At 39.9% G+C, this 27,815-nt stretch overlaps 1 protein-coding gene across 1 annotated transcript in view; it reads right to left on the bottom strand.

Moving 5' to 3' along the window:
* Positions 1-27,815, bottom strand: part of MAGI1 (membrane associated guanylate kinase, WW and PDZ domain containing 1) — a 332,032-nt gene that overhangs the window by 167,992 nt on the left and 136,225 nt on the right. The window lies entirely within an intron of this gene.

Raw genomic sequence — 27,815 nt, 5'->3', positions numbered from 1 at the left:
ACAGACAGAGAAGGCAAAAGCTGCTCCCATTGGAGCTACTAATAAAGCTGAACATGGCCAAAAAAAATCAAACAAGTGCTGTACTTTCCACTGGTATCTATCCCAACACACAGCAGGAGTTACAAAAGTATTGACTTAATGAGTTAATAGCATGCAGAGTCCTTAAAAATAAATAAATAAATAAACAATATCAAATGCTTTTCATTCAAATCTGTTTATTTGCCTGTTCAGGTTTGAATGCCTTCAGAAGTGTGAAAGAAGATAAATGAGTTGAAAACAAAACAAAAACAAATAAACATACAAAAAAAAAAAAAAAGAAAAAAATGTAGCTGTTAATGAACATTGCCAGTTGCTGAATACCAAATCCAGTTTTGGATGAACTGGAGAAACTTAATGAAGTATTTTCCCAAAAATATTCCCAAGTTTGGAATAACACGGGCATTAATTTCACTGAAGAGCAAAAACAGGGATCGAAACTCTTCTGTTCTAAAATGCAAAGGAAAAATCCAGTGGAAAATCTTCTAAGAAATGCAGCCAGGAAGATCAAAGCCTGGAGCAGCCTCCACGCAAGGACCAAGAGGGGGATGCTGCAGCTTGTTGTGGACATCAGTCCCCAACATGTCCTGGGGTCACCTGGGCACTGCTTGTCTCTCCCAGCACAAGGGCTGGGAGACACCAAGGGAAGTTCAACAGGAGCCTGGCTCAATCACCACGGACCAGAGCCCACAGGCTGTGCAGCTCTCCCTGGAGAGCACTGGGGGGACTGAGCACTGATTCAGGAGATTCAAGGGGAGATGGAAAAGCACTTGTAAGACAGACCCATCGGGGGCTGCCGAATCACAGAATTTTTGGGGTGGAAGGGACCTTAAAGAGCACCTTGTTTCGTGGGCAGGGAACAGTGAACCAGGTTGTTCAATGCCCCATCCAACCTGGCCTTGAAAAGGAGAGGGAAAAGGAAATCCCTTGGACTTAACATGAATTGCTGGTGGCTGGGAGACCTGGGAAAGAAGTGGGGGAATATCAAATATCTTGTTCTTTTCCTTCCCTTTGCCAGGCATCTTATTTATGGGCCTGGCTGGAGCCAAAATGCTGGACTACGTGGACCTCAGGCTGAACCACTGCAGCTGTTTTCAGTCTTTTATCATTTGCATTATGATTTTTTTGACTGAGAATACGTAATGCAGAGATCATCTCAATACACCTGGACACTGAATGCAGCCTCACAGTTGCAGATTCCTGGCTGGAGCCTCTAGGAATCACTGCAGAGCAAATCAAAAATAGCAATACTGCAAAGGAGTGCAGTTGGACAGTGGGTCTGGGAGACAGAAGCAGCACCAGGCAAATGGTGAAATAAGAAGGAGTGCAGACTGATACATGACTGTGGGCAGGATAAAACTACTGCAGCCCCGCAGCATTTTACCAGAAATGTTGGTTTAAAAACAAAACTTAACACAAAAAACCCCCCGCAGTCTGAGGTACTACATGAAATTTTAAAAATAACTTTTTGATTTGTATTTAGACCCTCCTGGCAGCTTTTTCTTTTAATTAAATCTCTTACTGAAGAAAGGAAGGCTCAGACAGCAGGCCCAGCTCTTAACAGAATAAAATTTTTAAGGACCAAGATGCTCATTACAGAAATGAGACAACAAAACTGAAATTAAGGGAGATATAATTGGCTCAAAACACTTTCCTGAGCAACACCAGCAACACCCCTCACTCCTAGAGTGAATTAGCAACCCATTTTCTAACAAATAGTCTCCAGTTATTACACCATAAAATTTGTCTCCCACATAGGAGGCACTTGTGGGATACAGTTTTTCAATATCAGAGGTGACTTTCTAAACTCCAGATGTTTGATTTCATACCACAATATTTTATTCCAGAGGGAGACTGGGCACAAAAACAAGAGCATCTCTTGAAATAATAAAGTTCTTCATCTTTTAACTAAACAGTCTATATATTTCTTTGCACAAGAGAGAGAAAGGCAAGGAATATTTTCATGGCAAAAAAGGACAAATACTACAAACTGTTTGGGCATAATGCAAGGGCTTATTCCAGGGAAGAAATTCATGCACAGAACTGCATGCATCACATACGTAAACTTTCTTCCAAAATACTGTGAGATCCCTGATTCAATGACTTATGTCACAATAATGTCTGGAGGTGAAAAAGCTCTGCTGTTTCTCAGGGCTTGTTTGGCCACGGAATATATGCAATTTAATGATGATATCTGCTTTTGGCTTCCCTCTGCGCCCATTCCATCTAGCATCTCAGTCTATTATGGCCCCGCTGGAAAGTTTGGTTATTTGGTTTATGCAGGAGCTGGGATTTCCCAGCTGAGTCAGTGAAGCACTAGTTAAAAAGGCACTTGCAAAAGCAGGGGCTGTAGCAATACTTTCACTCACATTAAGCGTGCCCTCTGGGGGCTCAGAGCAATGCTTATTTCTATTACATTTATTTTAGCAGAGAAGGAAGAAGAAGAAAGAAGAGGGGAAAAAAAAGGCAAAAAAGTAACCTAATCCCCAAAAAGCTTGCTGAGCTACATTCCTGTTCCTAAATTCCAGGAAAATCTTGACAGAAATGAAAGCTTCTTGCAGCCCTGATGATCTCAGCTCAGCAGTTGCTGAGGCCACAAGCTGTGGGCACAGGCAGGTTCAGGAACTCCTTCCACTTCAGAAGAAAATGAGTTAACACAGAAACTAACTCTGTGTAGCTGCCAAAGGGATCCAGCCTGGAACGTGGTGGATTTTTTGCCATTTGAAATGCTTCTCTCCGCTCTGATCTCTTCCAAAAATCTCCCCTGAGTTGGGACAGCAGTAGGTTCTCATGTTTAAAGTCTGCTATACCCTTAGTCCAAAATGTATGAACCCATATTCTCTGAGAACCTGAAAACTATGCCAGTGACATTTATGCAACCTCCTCTATGCAAATCTCAGCAGCAAAATTCATTCTGATCCTCAGGGGCATCACTGGCTTGTGCAAACTCCCTCTGAGACCAAGCCTCATCTCTGATGGCTTCTGTCCATGCACCAGCCACCACCAGACCAAAAGATGGGCAGGTGCCCAGAACCACCGCATTTTATGCAAAAATCCTCCTCTTTCTAAAATTTAAATCCATGTCATTGTGCTCAAGAAAATACTTCCTTTAGAGAGGAGCTGTCTCAACCAGAAGTATATACTGGATTTCAAAATACTCCCCTGTTCTCATGGAGACTGGATTTTACATTTACTCTTTTGAGATCCTTTCTTTTCTTCTCTGCTAAAAAGATGTAAAAAGATACAGCAGTGATAATAATGGAGGGACAGGAGATGCAACTTGGGAACAGCAGTTTCCAAAGCAGAGGATACAGGTCTGAAGACCTTTGTCTGGTCAGGATGTGTTGGAAATTGTTTATTTGCACACAGAAAAATCACCTTGTTATTAATGCAATGAAAATTAGACTGATACATGTAACTTACCTCATCAGGCACACACAAAAAATGAAAAGCTCCCCCAAAATTTATAATTCACAACTAAGATGTTCAAAGAATTTTTTTGGTGCTGTTGCAACAGTTTTCTTTCCCTTTTTTTCTCTGCTGATCAAAATCAGTGCCCTTTTCTAATGTGAAGGTACAGTCAGAGAACCAACTTTTCACTGCTTTACTCCTGAGAGTCCTACTCCAAATGTGAAATGCTTCCATTTTATTATCTGAATCCTTTGAATGAAACTCAGAGCAAAATGGCTGGTTTAATCTATTCTTTTTAATTATTGTACTGCATTTTAGAGTTCATCTATCACCCTTCCCAACCATTACATAGTAACTACATTTTAGTAGTAAAAATAAACCCAGGGGGGAAACGCCTTGCATAGCTTAAAAAAAAAAAAAATATATATATATATATATATTTACTGACATATGGTTTGCTGGGAAACAATAAACTCTCAGGTTTTTGTAGCTCAATGTGTAATTTAGATGTGTTTGTGATTAATGAAAAATATTGACTGTTTCTAAACACATTGTTTTCAAACCCACAATTCTGTCACACATTTGTCTTCCAACACTTACCTGATACTAGGGAAGCTTTGCTTTGAACTATGCCCTGACACTGGGTGCTAAAATTCCCAGTTTCTGCAGGAAGAAAGCTGCATGTGGGATTGTCACAGCACATCTTTGCTGTGGGAGAACATCACCTCTTGGAGAGCACTGCCACCAGCCAGACCTGGGGCTGAGAGCCTTTTTGCCATGCTGGCTTCCAGCAGGGAAAGCAGGCTACATAAATGACCAAGCAAAAATCTGATTTTTTTTTTTCCCCAAGAAATAGCTGAGTGTGAACATCGCAGGGCTGCCAGCACCTTCCTGCCAGCTGGTGGATAGTCTATGCCAGGACTGTGCAATATGTGTACTCTGAAAATGTATTTTAAACTCGCGCTTTACGCGTTTGGAAACTATCATTGTGTAGTTTATATTTATATTAATTACTGCAGCTGTTTGATCCCATTTCTGTTTGAGATGGTCCCAGATAATCCTGATAAACAGCCACACTCTGACAGAGCCTATAGATGCTTGTATAAAGATGGGTCAGGGTCAGGCCTGGGACACTCTGGTCCCTGACCTATATTACACTCCTCTAAGCAGATTACACCAGTATATATTTTTTTTTTTGCTTTACCCTTCTTTAGGAAGGCGACCAATTGCTGCATTCACAGTGACTGATAGCATCTGAGCTAGAAAAATCTATTTTTCCACTCCTGAATTGCAGCAGAATGCCCCTTCTCCTGTCAGGATCTCTGTTTAGAGGTGTCTTTAGCAGAGGGATTCTCTGTAGTCAGACAAAGACCATTTCAAAACAACAGGGCCATGAAGCAATGAAAGGTTAAAGGCCTCACTAAAGGGATAAAAGTGCAATAGAGTCATCTGGATTAAGACTCTCTCACCACTGTGATGTCTACAATGAGAGGGAAGGATTCAATTTTTTAAAGACACAAAGATTGCACATGTTGGATTTGCAGTATAAACCCCTGATTGTAACGTACTGTCTTTCATCTGAAGATCTCTATCTGAAGGTATTTAACTAATAAGTTATCATGGTTGTCAGGGTTTTATTTCTGTGCTACAAAACTAAGAACTGCAGATAAAGGGGGTGGGGGGCTTACAAAAAAACAAGCCAGACAAAAAAATCCAAACCCTGCCCATTTAGAGGCATGAGCAGAGAACTTGCAGCTCATGTTTTCCAGAGCAAGTGGATTTGCAATGTCAGCTGATTGGCCTTACAGGCTGGGGGATTTCACTTGTGCTCCTCTCTCCAGGGCTCCTGCTCTGCCCAGCAGAAGGTACTCAACACAAACTCATCTCTAATTAGAGCCAAAACAGCTCCCCTTAACTATTAACTGTTAACTAAGCTGGTTATAAGTCTACAACTCCCTTAAAAACAACAGCCTATTTTTAAAGGAAATGTTAAAATATTAATAACCTAACTCTAGACAACTTCTCAATCTGTTGTTAAATTCTTACTATGAATTAGGGTGTAGACAGGGCTCCTGGGAAACAGAAGACAGTTCTTAAAACTTTTCCAACAGCAATGCCAGGGCATCATCACTGTCTTTTGCCATCAATTTTCCTCAAGTCCTGTTGCAAAGGTAGCCCTGATATTCACACATATATTCTGTTAGTGCCTGGAGACATTAATATTCTATTTCTGGGAAAATTAGCAGAATAATTTTCATGGTAAGGTCCAGGAGGCAGCATTCCATCTTAGAAGGTCAAGTAGATTTTTATCATTTAACAAGACTGCACTGGTAGCCACATCATCATCAAATATTCCTAATCCCAGCAGTTGTTATGGAAATGATAATAGTTTGTGCTGTATCGTTTCATCCTGTCCCATCCTTGTCTTCCAGCTGCTGTCCAAAAGTGATTATAAATAATGGGGCTATAAAAGCCATTCAGTAATTAGAAGATTCATTGGCCATATGCCAGCAGTGACAAAAGAGAGTGATTTATGTAAGATGAGTCTGTCACATCTGCCAGATCACAGTTTCATTACGCCTGTGGCTTTAAGGTCACAGTTTAGCACTGTTTCAAAAGCCATTTGTCAAGGGGGTGCTGGGCAGAAGAGGTGAAATACATCATGGTTTTGTTTGCTTTCTTGTTTTAACTACTAAGTAAATAAGTAAATAAAGTCCAGAACCTACATTTGTTATTTCGTGTCTCTTGTGAGGTCAAAGACACAAGAAAACATTCATCATGGTTGGCCAGAGATCAAATAAGATGAGGAAGAGAAAACATCCCATTTAAAAGACTTAAGAATCCATTTGGCTTCTTAAATTCAATACAACCTAAGCATGTTCTGTCTTCCAGCCACCCATGAAATGAAGGTACCTTGTAAAGACATAGCATGTTGGCAAATTAATTGCTGCTGCATTTTCCTAACACAAGTAAACTTAAAAACCTTTTATGGTTCAGTGTTTTAAAATGATATTTAAACAGTGCCATGGGAGTTCAGATTAACAATTAACATGGCTCAGTAAACGCCTAATTTGATCCCAATTCCATTTTCTCATCTCCTTTTCCTCTAAAAAAAGCAAACAAACAACACCAATGAACCTTTATTGCTGGGTGCCAATACTAGCACCATAAAGTCCAGATGTTTAAATGTTCCCTATAGATGCTTCAATAAACTCATCTGTTATTGTCAGTGATTGCTTCCATTCCAACGTGGACAGTCTCTGGTGACAAAACCTGCTGGTCTGAGGGTGCAGACTGGTTCTTTGCTGGAAATGCTACACCCAGTACCAACTCATATTTCTTTAATTTGTACCAGCCTCCTAAAACCATACTGCAGTCAGATGAACTGCTCAGATCAGAGCCCAGATGCTGCCATTATTCTAACAAATCCACACCAAAACAAAAGCAAAATGACTGCTCACCCTTTGCCTACCTCCTGAAGTAAAACAGAAAATACTTCTCAATTTTTTATGCTTTTGAATCTTCTCTGGACAACAAAGCCTCACCCATTGCAGAAGACTTCCAGTGGAAGGAAATTATGATAAGCTGGAGGGTTATGCCATAAAGAACTGCACAAAGTTACAGGATGAAGCACCTGCACAGCAATAAAACCCCACTTGGATGGAACATGGTCAAGACTTGAGCAGCAGCAGCCTGGCTGCTGAATCAGCAGTGAGCTCTTCAGTGCAGCCAGTCATTCCTGTCTGTAGAATGAATAACTTTTGTTATTTTACTACTGAAAGAACTCCTAAAAATTGTTATTTTAGGTGTAAACCGTGCATCTGAAGGAGATGTATCCACACTGAAAACTTTCAGGTCATGCTCAGAAGCAGGAGCAGGCAAGAGCCTTCTTGGCACAGTACCTTTGGTATTGCTCTCAATCTGCATGGGTGAGTGAACCAGCACTGAGGTGGTAATTCAGCATTTGCTGCTGTAGAAGTGCACTTAACACATCATAAATCCCTGCTAAAACTCTTCTAAGAGCATGTCACCTCATCTACTGTATTCACAGGATGCTCCACCTTATTTTTTCCGTGTGTTAATAGTTGATTCATATTTCTACACTAAATTTAAACAAATAGCCTTTCAGCTGAGAAGGGTCAGAAAAACCCACAGAGTTCAGACATTGAGGCTGAACAGAAAAAAATATCATTATTTATAAACCAGGCCTGAAAATTTTGAGCATTTGTGACAAATACACTTCTGTTGCTCTTAGCTGAATTCAGACCAGCAACAACTGCAAACACAGCAGCAAGCCCAGCCTCTCTCCCTTTTTGGCCCTTTCAAGCTTCTGGTGCCCTCAAAGTTTCAGTCCTGAATTTCTTAAGGCTCCTGGAGAATAAAAGTTCTTTCACCCTCTGACATCTTTGCAGCCCAGGACAACCCTGACCTGGGAGACAGGGAGGTCACACAGCCACGACTGCATCCCAGGAAGGGAAGCCTGCTCTGCCATGGACAGACAAATCAGACTTTTCTACCTCAAGAAGGATCTATTTTATTATTTCCTTCCTCAAAATACTGAGGTTTAAGTTCTGTTCCTCTTCTTAAATCATGTGGTATCATTTGTGTCCATATAGAGCCTATATCATCATGATAAATGACAACATTTCTCCAGAGAAAGCGGCAACCATACCTGCCCCAGGTAAGCCTAAGGAACAGGAAATCTGGTACACATGAGGCAAAAATGCACAGAACATGCTGCTCAAGGAAGAGGAGCATATGATGAACAGAAGAGGGAAAAGCAAGGTCAGCAGTATTAATGACTGCTGGCCTTAGACACCTCTAAAGCACATTTGAACTGGCCAGGCACAAAGCTTCAGAAACATGATTTGCTTCACATCCAGATGGGTGCTGGCAGATGTGGAGCCTGCCCCAGTGCTTTGTGGCCACAGTTAATCATGAACCCAACTAACTAAAAGCTGGAGATTAACCACTGCTACTCTGTTATTGACTCGTAGGAGACCTCTGCTCTTCCCCTATGCCATTTCCAAGAAATGCTACAAGCTCCCTGCTCTTGCCTCAGCTGTTTTCCTTGTTCACTTTTAAGGATCCACAGAGACATGACAAGGAAATTGAGACTTCCAGGTGGTCTCTGGGAATGGCAGTAGAGAAGCAAGATGAGCCAAGGTGAGAGAAGGGACCTGGGAGGACAAATGCAGAATATTTTCCTACAAAAATGAAAAATCTCCAGGATAAAACTATAAAACTGATTAACAGTCACACACAAACTTTGCTGTGTTTTCACAACAAAGCTCAGGAGGTACATGGACAAAGAACTAAGTCATGCAACATCCTCTGGTCCTTTTTTCAATGAAGTTTGGATTAGTATCATGCTTAATACTTTATCCAGCTCTGTGGCCATATCAGCGTTGACCCAGAGTTAACTGGCTGACAATTAAAGCCAAGTCCATAAGAGCCTCTGCTTGGCAGTGACCTTAAACCAAGTGCCCAGAGCAAAGGCTCAGCTCTGCAAAGCTTAAGAGCAAGAGGTGAATGCAGGCAGGCAGAGGTACTGCTCTGAGCAAGGCATTCTCCTTGCACACAAAGGCACTGCTGTGCTGGGGCACTTTGCACTGCATGTTCCAGCAGGGAACAGCAATGAGGAGCATGAAGCCATCAGTAGTGGCAAGAAACGTCGATGTTGCCATGTAGGCTTGAAAAAAAAAAATAAATAAAAAAAAAAGAAGAAGAATAGAAAACTTCCCACTCAACTGAAGTCAAAGCAGAATGGAATCACTGTAAAATGATTATGCAGCCTCTGAAGGATTCAGTGGAGCAGCTCCCACCCTGTCTGCTCTGAGTTCCCATCAATGAGCACACACTGAGCTATGTGAGCAGCCCAGGAAAGGCTGCCCAGGAAAGCACAGCCTGCCTGGGAGCCACACAACAGCGTTTGTCACCCACACTCCTCCCTGTGAAGCCACCTGGGCAAGGCAGCATTGCTCCTGTCCCTTCCTCTGAAGATGCCAGCAAGCTCTGCCTTTTCTGGGATGCAGGGAAGGCTGAAGGGAGCAGCAGAAGCAGGGCAGGAGGTGAAGAAGAAAGGCTAGCTAAAATAATAAGAATGGGAAAATCAAGAATAAAAGCACTTGAATTCTTTCACTCCAAGGAAAAGACCCATTTCTGGAAATGAGATGCACATCTATGTCTCCTAAAAGGAGTTGCCATATGTTCTAAAAGTAGGATATAATATTTGAGCTCTAAAAGCCAAATCAGCTTGAGAAACAGACGGCATTACAATGCTTTAGCAGAACAAGCCCCCCATAACAATATGCCAACAAACTCATTTTCTAGAATGGCACTAGGAAAATATTTGCAAAATCTGAAATCCATTCCCTAAATACAGCATTTGGTTCTTCCAGAATGTGAAAAAAGTGCCACACATATGCCAGAATTGGGGAATTCTAAATAGCTCTTCTTTTTTTTTTTTTTTTTTGCTTGCTTTTCTCTGCAATTTTTGGATAGACTTCTGGAGCTTTTTTTTTTTTTTTTTTAACATGACCTCAAATTTCTTGAGCAGTCACTTTTTTGATTTCTTGGTTGCTGGAGGGCCAAATCCCCACAGCCCAGCCATGTCACCTCTGAATTTTGATCACAAGGTTATAGTTTTTTCTCTCCGACCTGCCAGACTCCAGGACACACCTCAATATTAACAGCCTAATTTCCAGAGATACTGAATACATAAAATCTAATGCTGACAACATGTGACTGTCAGGCTATCAACATAAACTAAATTAAGATATTGTCAGAACACTAGAATTGATGCTTTTTTAAAATTACTTTTTTTCCCCTCATAAGTATCTCTATCACATATAAAATGTTGGCCTTCTTGGAATAAACATTGTTTTCAATGAGCACAACTCAGCTTAACCTCAGATGTACCCCTTTCTTAACATTTTCTTGTTTAAATAAAATTACACATTTATGTACATAGAGAATAGATGCCAAACCACTAACATACAGTGCAGAAAGAAAGCACACAGGCAACAACGCTGTGTGATTTAGAAAATCAGGCTTTCAAAGCTGAATATAATTATGAGCTAAATCTGTTGGGAAAAAAACATTTAAATGGAAAAACGTGTATAACAGTTGGGAGCTGTTGAAGCACATTTTACAAGAGGCCCAAAAAGCCACAAAAATTGAGTTAAGAGGTCAAACTGATTTAAAACCAAACCTGACGTATAGGGAATGTAGCTGCAGCTTTTTTCAGTTTCACGTTGGAGATAAAGGAAAAACAAGATCTAAGCAGCTGGACTAGCTCTGCTTAATTATTCTAGCTGCAAACATTTGTGTTTTATTTTTATTGTACCATTGTAAGTGTTTTCTAAGGCTTGGAGGATATTCTCCATCCCTGGGAAGTGTTACATCAAGATTGAATGTTTTATCTTGAAAAATCAAGATTAAGGAAAAATTGATTCAACCTAGCTCCCTAATGTACTTGGAAATGTGATTTAGGGAGGCAGTGTTGAAGAGGAAGGTAAAGGATCTGGAAGAATAGGAGCCAACTGCAATTTAAAAGAGTTCAGAGCAAAATGATGCAATGAGCTGAATTCTTTGAATTGCTCAGGTGACCAAGAGCCTGGGCAAGTTGAGAAAACCTTCCTGGTAAAAGGGAAGTGTTAACATGGTTGTTCTGCTGTAAAAGCAATTCAACACACAGCATTGTGGGCCTCCCTTTTGTGCAGGAAATGGAACTAAAATTCTAAGATCAGATTTTACAGCACTGACAGAATGAATGAGTTGGCTGGAGCAAGCAAGAGCTATGGCAGTCAGTTAAGGGTTTTAATAAAGTACCACTACATCTTTTTGGCAAAACTCAAATGTAAGAGTGAGAAGTGAATAAGGGCAGTGCTGCTGTTAACTGTTGCACATGAAGTCATGTGAAGCAAAAGTGCTCTGATTTTTGGGACTGTCTCTATCACACAGAGCAACTTTTCTCTTCTTTAACCTTCATGTTAAAGTCTAGTCAAAGGCAACAGCTAAACATTGAAAAACTCATATTTAAAACAAAAAACCAAAAACCAACCAACCAAACAAAAACAACAACAACAACAAAAACCCAAAACAAATAACCTGTATAGTGTTGGTTTCTAATATAAATATAATCCTTCATATAAAGCAAGTTTGGCAATAAAAAAAAAAAAAGGCACATGAAAAATCTTACTAGGGTCTGTAACAAACAACTCTGCCTTGGTCACAAGGTCTTGTTTTCTTGATGAGTTTAAGAGTGCCTGTATCATGTTTCTGTCACCCCAACTTTTCCCTCTGAGAAACAAATATGAATATTACAGATGGTAAACCCCACATTTGCTCAAGCAGGAAATAAATGTTTATGTGCAGCACATAGCAAAACATATATTTCCAGAGACAAAAGTTACAAGATTTAGACTTATTAGTGCAGGAATTTTTAATGAAAAACATGTTTTTGGGGATAAGAATTTTAATTACAAAGAAACAGCATCCAACTTGCTTCTTTAGATATAAAGCAGAGCATTTCTGCAGCGGAATAAAAAGGTCTCTTTTGATGAAAGTAGAATATTGGAATAAAGAGAGAAACACTCAGCTCGTTTGTACGGTGGGTTAGACATTTTCCTGGTAATGCTTTTGATCCCAAAATGGCATTTATCAGAATGGAGACATTCCTGAAGAACGTGCCATTTCTGCAGAAACCAGACAGAGCTCTGGTGCTGCCTGCTCGGATCACTCCTTCCCCTGCCCTGATCCCAGGCACAGCTCCTAAGGGTCCAGGCTCTGTCAGCCAAGCCCTTCTGCCCGCACGCTTCTTTTCTTCCCCTCCCTACAATCTTTAAACAATGCACACTGCAGGAACAAGAATTAGCACACCCATCTAAAAGAGGGGGCTTAACAAAGGCTACCAACACCCGGGCTTGATTTTTGCCGCTGCAAACAAAGAAAGTTAACCAAAGTACCAGTTCAGTTCTGAAGACACAAAGAATTGGCACCTCCAGAATGAGGTCTCTCAGGTTCTGGTTTGGGAGAAATGGAAATACAGGCATAAGGCCTCCCTTATGTGAGCACATCTACTTAGCCGCAGGCATCTTGCACTAAAAACAATTAACTGGAAAATACAAGACCAGAAGTGGGAAAAATAACAGTTTCTCTGAACTCCATGTGGAAAGAAACATTGGTTTCATTCCCATTACATTACCCTTTCCAGCAGCAGTTTTGGTGGCTTTCCTGTATACCCACAACAAATGCCTTTTGTGAACGACTAACAGGAAAAGCAAAAATGACATATTTAATCAGGCTTTGCTGCTGGCTTTGGCATCATGGGATTTTCCCCATTTTACAGGACACAAGTAGACCTGACCATGCTTTAATGCCTATTTTACCAGTAAGTTCTGGGTCTGCAGACTCACATGGTTCTAATCAATTTGCACTTCTGCCAGGTAATCTGCAGGCTCAAGCAGCAGCTTTCTTGTCGTTGACATTAAAACCAACAGCCACTTTATTTTTTTTTTATTTTGAGAAGCATTCTGACGATCCAGCTACAGACTACAAGAGAGGCAACAGAAAACAATAAAAATCACCACTTATTGTCTAAATACCAATTCTTCTTCCTTAAGTTTTTATTCTTTAATTTTGAAGAGTTCTTGTACCTTCTCAGTTGGTTTGCTAACAAATATTTTTCAGTCTCATTTAATCAAATGCATTTGGATGGAGAACCCTAACACTGACTCTGAAATGGAAAGCTCTAATGAGCTTAACCTCAAATTCATTTCATGCTTCTCTCACTTTTAGGAGTGCACAGTCGAAGTTCTGCAAAGCTGGAAGAGTTTTTAAACAACAAGGGTACACCAAAGCTTCTTTACTCCCTCTGCTACAAGAGGGGACAAACAAGTTGTAGGGGTCTAAACTGATCCAGCAAAAGATGAAAGAGAGAACAGAATGGGCCTTGCTTTTCTGCTGAGTGAATGTCACTATGGTTTCTGCTTTTATGCTCCTCTGGGATTTCAGAAAACTCTACCTCCACTCACTCAGGCATCAGGATTTTTGTCTGCTGGCTTAAAAGGATTTTGGGTCAGAACCTCTGAGCTAGGCAAGAAAAGGTGTCATACAAATAGCATGCAAAAGAAACAGTTATTTATCAAAGGAGCAATCCAGAATAATGCAGTGTTCTTGCTTGAACACAGTCCCACTGCCCCACTTTTAGAGCTGAACCAGGGCAGGTGAGCAAAGGAGCAGCTTTAGAAAGCAGGTTGTTTTTTAAACAGAACAGAGCATCATGCACAAAGGCATTCAGGAGCCACAGATTAAAAGTTCACTGAGGGAACTCAAAATCCAAGGTCTCCTCCAGACAGGAGCTGCACTACTGTCCCCAGCTCTGGGCTACTCACGTTCCTCTGCTAATAAGCCCCGTGGTGAAACCTCCAGATTCCTAGAAATAAATTCTGCTGCTGTTTTTGAGTGAGTCCAGCTATACAGCTGGCCTGGTAAACCCACCACCTTTGACAGGTGTTTTTTCACAGTTATGACTTTTTTTTTTTTAATTGCTTGCCTAAATATTAATTAATCGGTCTAATTTTACATTTCTTTGAGTTTGGTCTTCCTTTTAAGTCACAGTCTGTTTGATAGTTAAGCTTTTATAATAAATTTAAGGAGTGTGACCCTTTCTTGATACAATGCTCCCCTGGTCCTGCCTTTGCACCTCTGCTCAGACCCAGAAATTCCATTCAAACAAGGTGCATCCACAGCTGCTGTAGAACACCATGTACCCATTACCCAGCACAGAAATGGCAGATGCATCTACACAGGCTGACAATTGATTTACTCCTATTTTGCAACCCTTTGCAAAGGAACTAGACTTCCTAGGAATCAATGGGAAAATAACCTTGTTAGCAAAAAAGCCAATGTTCTTTTAAATTAATCAGTTCTTTTTCATCCAAACAGTACAGATAATGAGAGAGATGATGACATTTTACACGACCTATAAAAAGTAGTGTTTCTATTTTAGGCTCTCCTTGGTAAGGGTGCCAGGATGATTATGTTTTGTTTACTGGACAAAATAATCTCTTATTTGTTAAGGCTTGAATGCAATTTTATACAGTGCAAAATTTTATCTTCTATTGTCTTAATTATCATCTGGAGGGTTGAAGCATGAAATGATGGCACAGAAGAAAATTAATATTAATGCGTTCTAGCTCAATTTAAAGAGAAATAACTTGAAGCTTTTTTTTTTTTTTTTCTTGCTCATGTGCTTAACATGCTGCATCAGACTAGTGAATTCTATCCCATTTAGCTGCTTTTGTTTCTCCAAGTAGCATGAAGGCAACAGACACCAACCTTTTGCAGATTCCCTACATTCCCAGTGTTCAAACACACAACCTTTTCCTCTAATTTCCTTTTACATCACTTGCTAAAAATGTGAAAATGTTTCCTGCTTAGGATGGTGTGCAAGACTACACTATTGTTTTTAAAGTTCTTTGTATGACAGCTTTGTCACTTATAGCATGTTCTCCTGCCAGTGTGAAAGCGCAGGCATCAGGAGCCTTTTCTCTCATTTATCTCATTTGCATCCTAATAGCCTGAGAATTCAGGGTCTGGGGGAAAAGATGCATTAATCTTGGGAGGAGCTGGCAAAAAAAGAGGAAGTCTTGGATGATGAGTAGTACACAGTGACACCAGTGGGGTTTCTACCTTCCTAGCTAGAAATGAAAGGGGAGCTTAGTGCACTGATTTTAAACTAAAACAAACCAAGTGCATAGTCTGACCCTTCCAGATTCCAAAAGTATTAGTAAGGATTGAAAAAGACAGCACTTAGATGCAATGAAACATGGTTTAATTATTTTGCCGTTTCATCCCGCTGTTTCAGCCTTGATCTTTCCAGGTCTGAAAAAGAAAGGGAGGAACTCAAAGTTTCCCTGTTTTCTGCACAAGAAGAGCAACTGGATTGGATTTTGTTTCAGGGGCTTCATACACACTGTTATAAATTAAAAAACAAACAAACAAAAAAACAAACAAACAAAAAAAAACAAAAAACAAAAGCCAAGCAAGAAAACTATCAATTAAAAGAAGACTGGTTTCCAAATTTGAACTGACAGTCAAGATTCTGTATTTTAGGCAGATTAATTTAAGTTACCTGAAAACATAGAAACAAAGAGTTTGCACGGCTTATCAATACAATTAGTTTTAAATTAAGTTTTAATGCAAAATGAAATGCACTGATGCACGTGTGTCACTGTGACATCCTGCAACACTGAGAAAGTGAAGCAAATGTCTCAGGTGTGACTCTGATCGTGGACTCCAGGGCTAGCTGCAAACACTGCTATGATGATACAAAAGATCCTTTTCCCCTTATGCTGTTTTATACCATGACTATTTTAAGGCCAAGGTTAGGTACATCTAAACACCCGTCTCAGTTTTTTCCCTGTGGAATTCTTTTTGTTTGCTTGTTTGTTTGAACTACTTTGCAAAATCCCGAAATGCATAATTCTGCTTTAGCAGCTCCAAATTCAATCAAGTGGATTATCTTCACGCCCACCTAAATTGCGTTCAGAATATGGAAACATTCATGATCCACTGTGTAGAATTACACAGATTAAAAAGGTAAGAAGTGGGGTTTAAAGGAATTAAAAGTTAGAGGAAACTGCTCCAATAAACCAGAGAAGAATGTGAATTAGGAGCTAATCACCACCACCACCACTCAAACCCAGCAGGAGGCAAGTGGATGGGATGTGAGGCTCCAGTTTATGGCTGTGGGAAGACATGGGTTGCTGGGGTTTGCACCAGTCTGTCCCAGATGTGCTGCCCCCATGGCACCAGCACTTCACTCAGGGCACCAGAGCCCTGAGCCTCTCCTGCCATGGCCAGCAGGAAACTCCACACTGTCCTTCTGTCCATCTTACCCAAGTTTAAATCACTCCAGGTCACCATCACCTGTGCAAGAGCTCATACATAAAAGTCATCCTGCTATATTTCCAAACTATATAAAAACCCAACAGCATATGCAGAAACACAAATATCTCCTGCTTATTGGATGATATAGAGCACTCAAACTTGAGCATCTATGATCAATGCCTGTATATACACAATTATTTCCTATACATGCACGACTTGCTATAACCAAAGAATAATATCAAAAATATCCATCTAAAAATAGATTAAGAAAGAAAAAAAAAAAAGGAGAATAGAATTATCAGCCAAACAAAATTTAACTTGAGAATGCAGCTAAGCTATGCAGTAAACCAAGAGCAAAACATATCTGATAATTGATCAAATCATACTGTCTAGCAGATTAGTGCCTACTGAACAGGAGGGCTGAAGAACACCGACACTCAAGAGTAACAGCTATAAAGCAGAGTTTAATTAAATGATAAGCTATTCATGCTAAGCATTCATGGCTACAACAATTCATTTGTACAGAGTGAAAATAGTAGAAATTTGTCAAAATGCAAATACTACAATGACCTTTTGATACAGGGTCAAAATGTGAAGGGGACAAGCAAGTTCAGAACACCAGGGCTACAATTACTGCAGTGTTCTTATAACAATATTTCTCTCTTTACATTAAGATTTTCCATCAAAAGCTAGATCTAAGGAACTCTTTAGCATGAAGAAAAATGAATAAGACATTACTGAAAAGGAAGATAGAAATATGCATCTTATAATTTGAATTAAGATTTTTCTGCTGGAGAATGTCTTTATCTTTCCAGGCAAAATAGCAATGCAATTATGTAGAATTTAATTGAGAAATAAGGCATACAAAAGGGCTGCTTATATGCATACCTCAGTGAAAGATAGAGAGGAGAAATAAGTCCTCTGAACAAAACTGAGCACTGCACATCAAACCAACTGTCAGTGCTTGCCAATGAAATATATTTAAAACCACATTTAAGGAAAGTCACATTGCTTCCCCAACAACAAAAAAAAAAAAACTAGTTGAAGTTACTATTGTTATGATACACTAGACAGAAATATATTCAAGCCAAAGCAAAAGGAAGTACTTGTATTTTTATTTGAAATTCAGTGATCTGGTTAAGACACTGGTGCTTTGACCACTAGGTTCAAGTTTGAAAGGATTTGGGCAGCTTTACTGTCCAGCAGCCATGAATAATTCTGTGCTTTAATACTTTTACAGAAGTACATGAAGCAGAGCACCACTGCAACCTGCAAAGCACCCATCCTCATCAGCTTTATTACATGGGCAAGTTAATGCAAGCTAAACAAACTGCACACTTCTCAGCCCATCTAACTTCTTCCCCTCTCTCTATCAGCACACACATATAATCTTTTTCTGAAACATTTCAGTTTTCATAAGCAACACAAAAAATTGTTGCTGTCCTGTTATGAAAACAATTGGATTAGGGATTCTTCCTGGGCCCAGCAGTATCCATGCAGTAGAAGCTTTTGAACACTTATGCATCCCTTCAACAGCCTGTTTCAATAAGAATTCACCTTTTGCTTCAGCCAGATTGCTTTAAGAAAAGTATTTTCAATATTACAAGCATTACAGCTCATACAATAGGAAGAATTGCAAGTATCAAGAGAAGGCTGACTTGGCTGATAAAAAGAACTGACCTGGGAGTATTAAATACACACATGCAAACACACACAAAATTTTTAACTCGTTTATTTGGGATTGTGTTTTGGTCCCTTGGTAAAGAGCATAAAATGTGAGAGAGGACTGCAGGTGCTCAAGAAGAAGCCAGAAGATACCTGACAGGTTTCAGTTCAGTTCTTCTATCAGCTATTCCAGGAATTTATTAATGTCACAGGAGTTGTCTGCATAAGCCAGAGAAGAGCCAGAGCACCAGTGTAAGCTGCCTGCATTAAAGACAGCAGCCTGCTGTGGTTGTCAGCACTAGGAAATCATGTGTCTCTGGATGGTGTCTTCTACAACTTTTTCCTTGTAATTCCTCACAATGGATTTTCTCCTCTTTTGCATTTTACAGCTTAAAACTCTATAAATCTTGCCAGCTCCACCTTGCTTTTCACTTGCTGGCAAATCATTAGAAATGACTGAAATAGTTCAGTGCAAATAAACTCTCCTTTCAGCTCACATCAAAAGCCATTTGGAGGATTGTGTGTCCTGAAAATAGAAATTGTACCAAATGCATTCTTCTTCCAAGTCCTTCACCTAACCAAAGCTGCAGGTTTGATATTAAGCAAATTCCTGATATTACAATGGAGTCTCAATTAAATATGACAGGAAATTTTTTTTTTTTTTTTTGCTATATGGTATGTGTCACGGTGTTACAGGAGAATTGAAAATAAAAAAGCTGACAAAAGCATGGCTTGTCATCACTTCTATAAGTTCATTGACAAAATATTTCAGAAATAGAAAACTGAATGGATGGGTTTTAGGAAGACAAGGTGCTTTTAATTCAAGTTAAATAGCAAGAAACACTGATGGATAAACTCCTTAACTACACTGAGTTTTGTCAAGGGTTCACAGCCTGTTGGAACTTTTTAGAAAGCTCAAGACTGCCAAGTGAGTGATTGCTGTTCTTATATGTCTCCTTTCCCTGGTATGTTCCAAATGCCAATTTCTCCTTGTTAATACATTATATAAAGATCTACAATTCAGAAAAAAGTAATTTGTGCTGTTTAAGTACCCAGTAACAAGAGAAGTAAATGACAGAAGGTGTGAGATACAAGCATGTGATGATGAGCACAGACAATCTTTAAATGGAAATGATACTTTTCCCTCCTTTTCTCCTTTTTTTTTTTTTTTTTTTTTGGTCTAAAAGAGGCAAGATATTTTAAAATGTCTCTAATTATGCTACCCTACTTCTAAGTTACTGTGCCATTCTTTTCTTTACCCAATCCTCCTGTCTGCTCAAATGAGAAGTTCAGTGAACTACCAGCCATCTTCCAACTTCATTCCTGCAGTACCAAGCTTCATAAGATGCCAGCAGAAATATCCACAATATAAATATACAGATTATTCATGCTATACATACAGTTATACAGTTTTCTTCTTCAGGACAGAAAATTATTTTGGCCATAGATTTGTATCTGTTATAATTTCTCTAAAATATAATCAGACATCTTGGGAAACCCAAATAACCCCAGCTGTGCACCCTCATGTGACTGTGCACAAGCAGTTTAATAGTTCCACTGGAGGCTAGTACCAGGCCCCCAAAAGCCTGTTTGCTTTGCTGTACAGACCCTAAAATAATCACAAAGAGCAAATGTCAAGAGTTACTGTTATTACCATATGTAAAGTGCAGAACAAAATCATTTCCCATCACTTTTGCTATGAAGAGAGCACGATTCGAGGATTACAGCTTTTGTGCTGAATAGCATCTCTGAAATTAAAAGCAATTTAAAGCAGAACCAACTAATAAAACAATGAAGAGAAAGAAAAAAGTCTGCTTTAGAAAATAAACTTAAAACAACAGACCATGTAAACTGTCTGAGGCAAAAAGGCAGAATGCATTCTAGTGTTAATGCTGGAGTAGGTGATTAAAATGGCTGAAAAGTTTGTATCTTCTTTACTGTAATTTACTGAAGATCTAAGAGCATCTTGAGTTCCTTATTAGCTGCAGTAAAAATACCCCTAATGAAAGGGATACAGAAAATTACTAACACAAGTTTGAAAGTTTATTCCAGATTGCAGGATTTGAGTCACATCTGTTACTTTGACTATCAAAAAACCTCATAACACTGCTATGTAAACACCCATTTTTTAAAATATACATGGTGTGCACAACTGAGCACATAGTGTGGTTATAACCTGTTAGGCAGTCACATCTGTAATATACACTGTGACCACTAATGCAATGTATTCTTACATGCAGGGCAGGGAAACGCTCCTTGTTTTACAGATGAAAAAAATTTAATTCAGAAGGACATGTGGAATGCATGCAGACAGTGGAGGAGGAGAAATCAGCTCACTGGACTGCCTGACCCAAGTGCTCATACACTCTGGGCTGGGGAAAAGCCATTGCAGAGAGCACCAGGGCCAGCAGTGGTCACAAAGAACCCTCAGTAATGGCACAGAGCAGTTCTGAACCAGTTTGTGAACACATCCTTCCATTTAGATTCTTACCTCTCAGTGTGGTTTTATCACACAGCACTATAATGATCCATTATACTATAAATTATTTCAAGACCCAAGATGAGAACTGTGCATTGAAATGTGCAGAGCAACCAAGAAAAATCTCAACATCTGTCAACAAATGAAGCCCATTTGGAAGAAATTGAATACAAAGGGCAGCTATGAAACAGTGTAGAGCAGGGAATTGGTGTTATGGCACGAACTTGAAAGTTCTGATTTAGGATTTCCTGTGTGTGCACTGTGTCCTGGGGGACATCAGGCACAGGATAACCACCTGGGCCAGGGAGGGGATTGTCCTGCCCTGCTGTGCACTGTTGTGGCCTCACTTCAAGTCCTGGGGGCAGTTTTGGGTACCACAATATAAAAAAAAAATGCATTCAGCTGTCAGAAAGCATCCAGAAGAGGGCATGAGGATGGTGAAGGCTCTGGAGGGGCTGTATGAGGAAGAGCTGAGGGCGCTGGGTTTGCTGAGCTTGGAGAACAGGAGACTGAGGGGGGACCTCACTGTGGTCTACAACATCCTCACAAGGGGCAGCAGAGGAACTCTTTACTCTCGTGACCACTGACAGAACTCAAGGAAATGGCATGAAGCTGAGTCAGAGAAGTTTAGGTTGGTTATCAGGAAAAGGTTTTTTTTACTCAGAAGATGTTTGGACACTGGAAGATGCTCCCCAGGGAAGTGGTCACTGCACCAAGCCTGTCTGAGTTCAGGAAGAGTTTGGATAGCACAGGGTTTGACCCTTGGGATGTCCTGTACCTGGCCACAAATTGGATTCGATCCTGATGGGTGCCTTCCAACTCAGGATATTCTAGGGTTATGACAAATGAAAACCATTGCAAAGTCAGTATTTCTGCCCATTTATTTTACTTAGCGTACAGATGAGAAGTTCATCTTGCTTTGCTCACCCAAAATCTTTTAATAGTTATCAAGAAGGCATATTTAATACCCTGGCATTGCTCTACTGCTGCTAACCCAACTGACTGGGTAATGCCACTTTATCTGAACACAAGCTAGCAGAAATGCATGGCATTTTTAAAGAAAAGCCATTCATCCCCCCTCCTTTGCTGGAACAAATTCAGGCAGTTCTCAGAGTAACAACATGCCAAGACAGATCCAAACTCTTTGAAGATATTGATTCACAGTTCAACCACCTCAAGGACTTTTTCACTTGTAACAACCTTCAATAAAACACGCACCAATTTTTCCCTGTAACTGTCAGTTTCTGCAGGGCAAATGCTCAGTTTTCCACATTTCATTCTCTTTATTGTAGGCAAGGGGATTTGTCCTACTGAAGCGTGGCTGGGAATGATTTGGTTGCCATTCCAATTCATTAGCAGTTGCAAGAGAAGAACCACGCTTTTTCCAAAACCTTTTTTACCTTTTCCAAAAGGTAAAATATATATTTTTATTTTCTGGATAAGCAAGCTAAAGTTAGAGTATAAAGGGTTTTGGCAGTGGCATCCATTTACAGCAGCAAAAGAGCCACAGTTTGAATCTAGGCTGCCATTGCACATGCACTGCTATTCTATTTAATATTCTTTTCATGGCACTCCTAAGTATATTTGATCTCTTTGATAGCTTCTTAGCAATACTTTTTTCATTAGAATCATTATTATCTAAAAATCTTTTAATTTTCCTTTTAATACACAAACTTGCTGTGAAGCCAACTTAAATACTGCTAAAGCCACTTGGAATAAGGATCTTAAATGTAATAATGCTATGAATTCTACCTGCTGAATGCAACGTTTTGAACTGTAGGTTGGGTGAAATAAAGATGCTGAGGAGCACATTGCTATTCTTTGTCTGTAATGGAAAGTTACTTTTCCCCTTCCCTAGTAAAGATTTTACCTTAAAAAAGTGATCAGGGATCTTCAGTCTGCATTTCATAATCAGTTTTGTTTAGATGTTCATTTCACAAATGAATCACAAACTGTGAATAAATAGAATAATCAATCTTTCAAGCTGAATGTATTTGGCAGTATTTTGTTCAGCAGTGACCTTTCTGGATCTCAAATTCAAAATTTTTATCACAATAATCACATTGAGTGATGAAAATTTGTAAAAGAAGCAAATCATAGTATTCCCTAGAAAATGCAAACACCTTGATGTGTCAGATGCATTATCCAGAAGATCTGCTTCTGAAAGATTTGCTCTGCTGCACCCTGAAATAAGGCAAAAAAATGAGCTCCTGGGAAACCAAGATTAGAATGACATGCAAGTAGTTGGACTAACTATGATATGACTTGTTTTAAATTGTTTCCACTTAGCTTCACCTCTAGGTTTTGCTATGAGACACACACTTTCTGATATTTGGTACCGATTGTCAATTCAAATTAAATTAAACCCTAGCAGCAAAGTCTTTAAGACCCTGGCTAGGAAGGCTAAGAAAAGACTATTACTTGATATACTTGCAAAATAAATAATATTCTGCTGCTTGTGGAGAAGCCTGGAACAAGAAGAGCAGAGCTGTCATCTGCAGGAACAGAGATAAATTAGCACAGCTCTGTCAGAGAGCCCAATATAGGACATTGTATTATGTGCGGTCTCAGGATGTCTTAATAGCTTCTTGCTGTCCTAGAAGCTTAAAGCTCAGCCCAAATTCCACACACATAATTCTTCATCCTACATAATGAAGTGATTCTTGAATCATTGACAAATGCAAAATAAAAAATTCAGGCTTCAGATATGAAATATTCTAACCAAGAATCAAAAATTACGAAACCCAAGCAACATGAGAGAACTGATTCACTTTGCATTCATGAAATGTTAAGTCATTTACAGAGCAAGTGCAGAGACAACTCTAACAAATACACTAACGACTTGCCCTGAAAAATTTCCAAACCTGTCTGTGGTCCCCCTACCCAGAGGGTCTCATGTGAAAGGAATCAAGGCTGGAGTCTAAGTCCTGGTTGAGTGAAAGAGGTGAAGTGCATGAAGGAGAAAATAAGACCAGACATCACACAACACTTAGCTGCAGTTTAACTGACAGAGAACATTGTTGTTGCCCAGTGATCTATGGGTAATATCTGTTTACTAAACAAACTCAAGACTCACAGAAATATCCCTTTGTCAATGTAATGATTTTCACTGTTGTGAAGTACTCAAGCCTAATGTTAGAGGATACTCGTATCTGATTCTGCTGCTGGTAGATTTTAAAGTTACAGGGAAAAAAACCATTAATATTCTTCAAAGTGTGACATGAAATCTTCCTTTCAGCAAAAGCAGCTTTATCATTCAGGGACACCCTCTGCAACAAAGCAACCTTATTTACACACTGCCTGAAAAGCACAAAAAAAGTTGATTTAGCAGCTGTACCTGCAAATGCAGCTGTGCCCAAACTCAGAGTACAGCGGTGCCCAGGGATGCTCCTGTGCCCTGGCCCATGACTGCACATCTATTAAGCTGTCAGAAGCATCCCTGGCACAATTTTGGCCTGTGCCAACTATAATTTTCTCACGCACTCCCAGGCACAGTTTGAGAGCTGGCACAGTTTCCAGTCCTACGGGAATGTTTTGCAGGTGGAGAGACTTTTAATGGTATGGATGTGGGTCATTCTGTACCAGCTTGTCTCAGTGCCCAAAACCTTCACAGACACAGCGACAAGCTCAGAGATGACCTCCAATATAATAGTATTTGCAAGCTAAACATTGTTGTGGGGGTTGCCCTTTTCCTGCCCACAACAGTTCTTGAGACACTTCACAACACTTTGAGTTAGTAAGCTTTTTAAAATCAATTCAGACTGTGTTCAGTGACAGTCATTTCTAGTATTTATCTCTTGGAATGTCCTAGAAATTCAAGCTAAATGAACAAAAGCTTGTATCATTCCAAGTGCTCTGATAAATAGCTGCTGAAAACTCCAATGCTTCTGATTTGGAGAGCTTACAGAAGCAAAGGCATTTATATTCTGAAGCTACATTTGTAAATTGTTCAAGCATCATACCATGACAACAATCTTATAGGATAAAATAATCTTTAATAACGGGGAGAGTAAGTCTATATTCATGTTCCTTTGCTTCTAACAAGCATCAAAGCTGACTGTCCATGTGACTCAACAGCAGTCTCTAAGTACTGGATTTAGAACCATAATGCTACAAACCCTCACATATGTGAGCAACTTGGCACAGACAAGCTGCCTCACACAACTGCTTATTCTCCTCCTGTACCCCAGTCCTTCATGATATGTCCATAAAGTGTATCCTACATCTTAATAAACTTTATTACAGTCAGTAGCACACGCTGCAGAAACCTGCCCAGGAGCAATTTTTGTGTGCAGGACCACAGTGTATTTGGCCCCATTAACCTGAGTAAAACTACTCTAAGATGGAAAGAATCTCCAAATCCTGCATTCTCCATCTGGACTGCACTACAGCTCAGGGGAATAATGAAGGAATACCTCTGAGCTTGCAGACAAACTCCTCCAGGATGGTAAAAGCCATTAGGTTTTGCTTCAGAGTGGTAAGAGATGGTAGAGGAGTGATGGGGCATGCACTAACTGCCTTGGTGACTTTGGAAGAACTCAAATCCCTACAAGTATCCTGTCTCTTGGCCATGCTGCTCCCCCTCAGCACTTCCTTCAGGACATATCCTCTCCTCCAGATCATAGCCCAAATACAAAACTGGGCTCAACCTTATCTCAAACAGGACCTAAATTTCTGCTCAGCTAAATTTCCGGACCTGGAAACTAAGCTGCTGCGGAGCTTTCAGTAGCACTGTTGTTGCTGCAGAGCAGAAACATCTCCTTACAATACAGGCAGCTACAGAAAAATCAAATGGCTTTTTTGCAGCCTACCCATGAAAAGAATTGAACCACAGCAACAAAGAAAAGAACTTATTACCATGGTTATTGCTGCTATTTCTAGACAACGTGAATGGGCTTTTTAGGCTTTCATGAGAGAATTTACAGACTCTGGGGCAAGCACACTGTTAGTAATTGCAGTTGCATTCTGCCACTTGAGTATTTTTGGCAATTGAACTGTCAGAAACCATTTGATAGAAAAATGTCTCCACATCCTTAGTGCCAGCAAGGAGGATATTATGTGCCAAAGCATTAAGTGAAAAGTACTTCTACTTTTACAAGTGAATCTTCTGCAGCTCACTGATTTCAAACTTCCACCCCGTTCCTGGCCCTATTCAGGTCTAAATTTTGATGTTGTCCCATGTGCTACCAGTGCCTTCATAGGGCTTTTTGGTTTTACACAGCAAAATGTGAGTGTTCTTAACCCAAATCAAATTGCCTGCCCTTTCAAAAAAAAAAAAAAAAAAAAAAAGGTACAATACTTTTCATACACCACAGCCTTTCTCTCCCGGTCACTGTAGTCTGTTCTCTCCTGTTTAGATCTCATCTTTCTCTAACAAAATATTATAGCTTTTTCAGAGCTGTGGCTCTCAGAGAAGCCAATAGGAGCTGCAGGATGTTCAACACATTTGAAAATTGGCTTACTGGAAAAAACAGGCTCTGGAAACAGACTGGAAAATTCTGAGCTGCAAAATTAGAAACTAAGTAAAGTCAGATTAATTTTATAGACTTCCAGGCTTCAGATCTCAGTGTCTGTCCTTTTTCTTACGGTCCTTTATTGAAACCAATTACTATTTCTTTTTTAACCTAAAAACACAGTAACTCCAACTGTCTGAAGTTTCCTCAGCTTGAACATTCAAGATGTTGCTCAGCATTTAGGTACCAGCTCTTTTCAATTTAGAAGCTTCTAATTACATTGGAACCATGAGCACATTTGTCAAGATTTATGAATCCACAGATCCCCACTCTGAGTAATGAGTTCCAGTCACAAAGAAACTGCCCATCTTCATTTGAAGAACTGTTTGTTCAGTCCTTCCACCTCAGCCTTGCTTAGCTTCTCATCTGCTGTATAGTTTCTAGAGTAACAATTTTCTTTTAATGAGCGTGTGCATTCAGCAGTGAACTGTAGGAGTTGTAATCAACCAGAAACCCACTTCAGTGTTTACTCCTGTAAACAGGGTGCAGATGGGGAAAGAAGGTGTTTCAGTGTGCTGCTTCTGCTACCCACAATTCCTACATTGGCTAGTGAAAATCAATACACAGCCTGCAGAGGAATCCCAGCTCTGGCCCCTGGTTCACCTCCTGCCCCTCCTTCTCCATTGACCATGGTGTCTCCATGTTGTTTCCCTCACGTGTTCTCACCTCCTCCTCTTCTCTGGCTAGGAAAAAAACTGTGTGCTCTATGTTGTGATTTTCTTCTTAAATCTGTTATCACAGAGGCATTACCAGCCTCTGTAATTGGCCCAGTTTTGGCCAGCAGCATCTCCATCTTCAGAGCCATCAGGGATTGATTCTACTGGACATGGTGGAATCTTCCAGCAGCTTCTCACAGAAGCCAGCTCTAGGCCCCTCTCATTAACAAAAACCAGGCTGTACAAAACCAGCACACCTTACCAGAGGATAATTTTTGCTAGAGGGACTGAGTAAATGAACCAGAACATCTAGATTTGATAGTCAGCTCTGCCTCAGACTTCTCATGTACAGTTAATCTCCTTCAGCTTTAGTAAAATGGAGATAATACTATTTTCTCCAGATCCTGCCTGTCTGAGCTAAGGCAGATTTACTCACTACTGGTGCACTTCCACCTAAAGTGAAGTTCTGTTTGTTTGAGCCCTCTGCCCCACCAGCTCCTGCAGATGCTTTCAACATACAAAACTTCACTTGCAAACTCCAAGGTCAGGAATGCTGCTGATTCTGCCTGGCTGACATTGAGGTGTTGGTTGTGTGGTTGGAGGGTAGTGTGGCACTGCACTGAAAATCTAAAACAGCCTGAGAAATTTCAGTGATTATTTAATATATAAATAAGCTACAAAGATGGTTAAACATTTAAGGGTCTATTCCAAAACATGTGATACTGAAACATAGACTTTACATGTATATGGATGCAATTATGTTTGGATTCTGGAAAACCAAAAAGGCAAAACTCAAATGCACAGTGTTAACTGCAAACTGTACCAAAATTATATTTTAAGCAGCACTGGATTGAATCAAAATACATAATTCACAGTTTCTTCCTAATCCATTTCAAAGTGAAACATTAATCAACAGTATTTCATTCCACCATTTATTTCTGTTTCTCAGAAAAAAAGAAAAGAAAAAAAAAAGCTTTATACATCTCTCCCTTACTGCTTTACAGAGCTGTAGGGCTCAGCAATGCTCATTCCCAGCTTACAGACTTTGCTTAGGCCTGTGCTAAGCACCTTCAAAACCAGACTGCAAATCACTCCGAGTCTAAATCTGGAAGGGAAAAGAATTTGCCTATAAAAGCAGGGTATCTGCTATGCATTTCA

Source organism: Cinclus cinclus, chromosome 12, assembly GCF_963662255.1.
Source record: "Cinclus cinclus chromosome 12, bCinCin1.1, whole genome shotgun sequence".
NCBI lineage: Eukaryota > Metazoa > Chordata > Aves > Passeriformes > Cinclidae > Cinclus > Cinclus cinclus.
The sequence above is the reverse complement of the archived record's forward strand: the minus strand, read 5'-3'. Positions and strand labels throughout refer to the sequence as shown.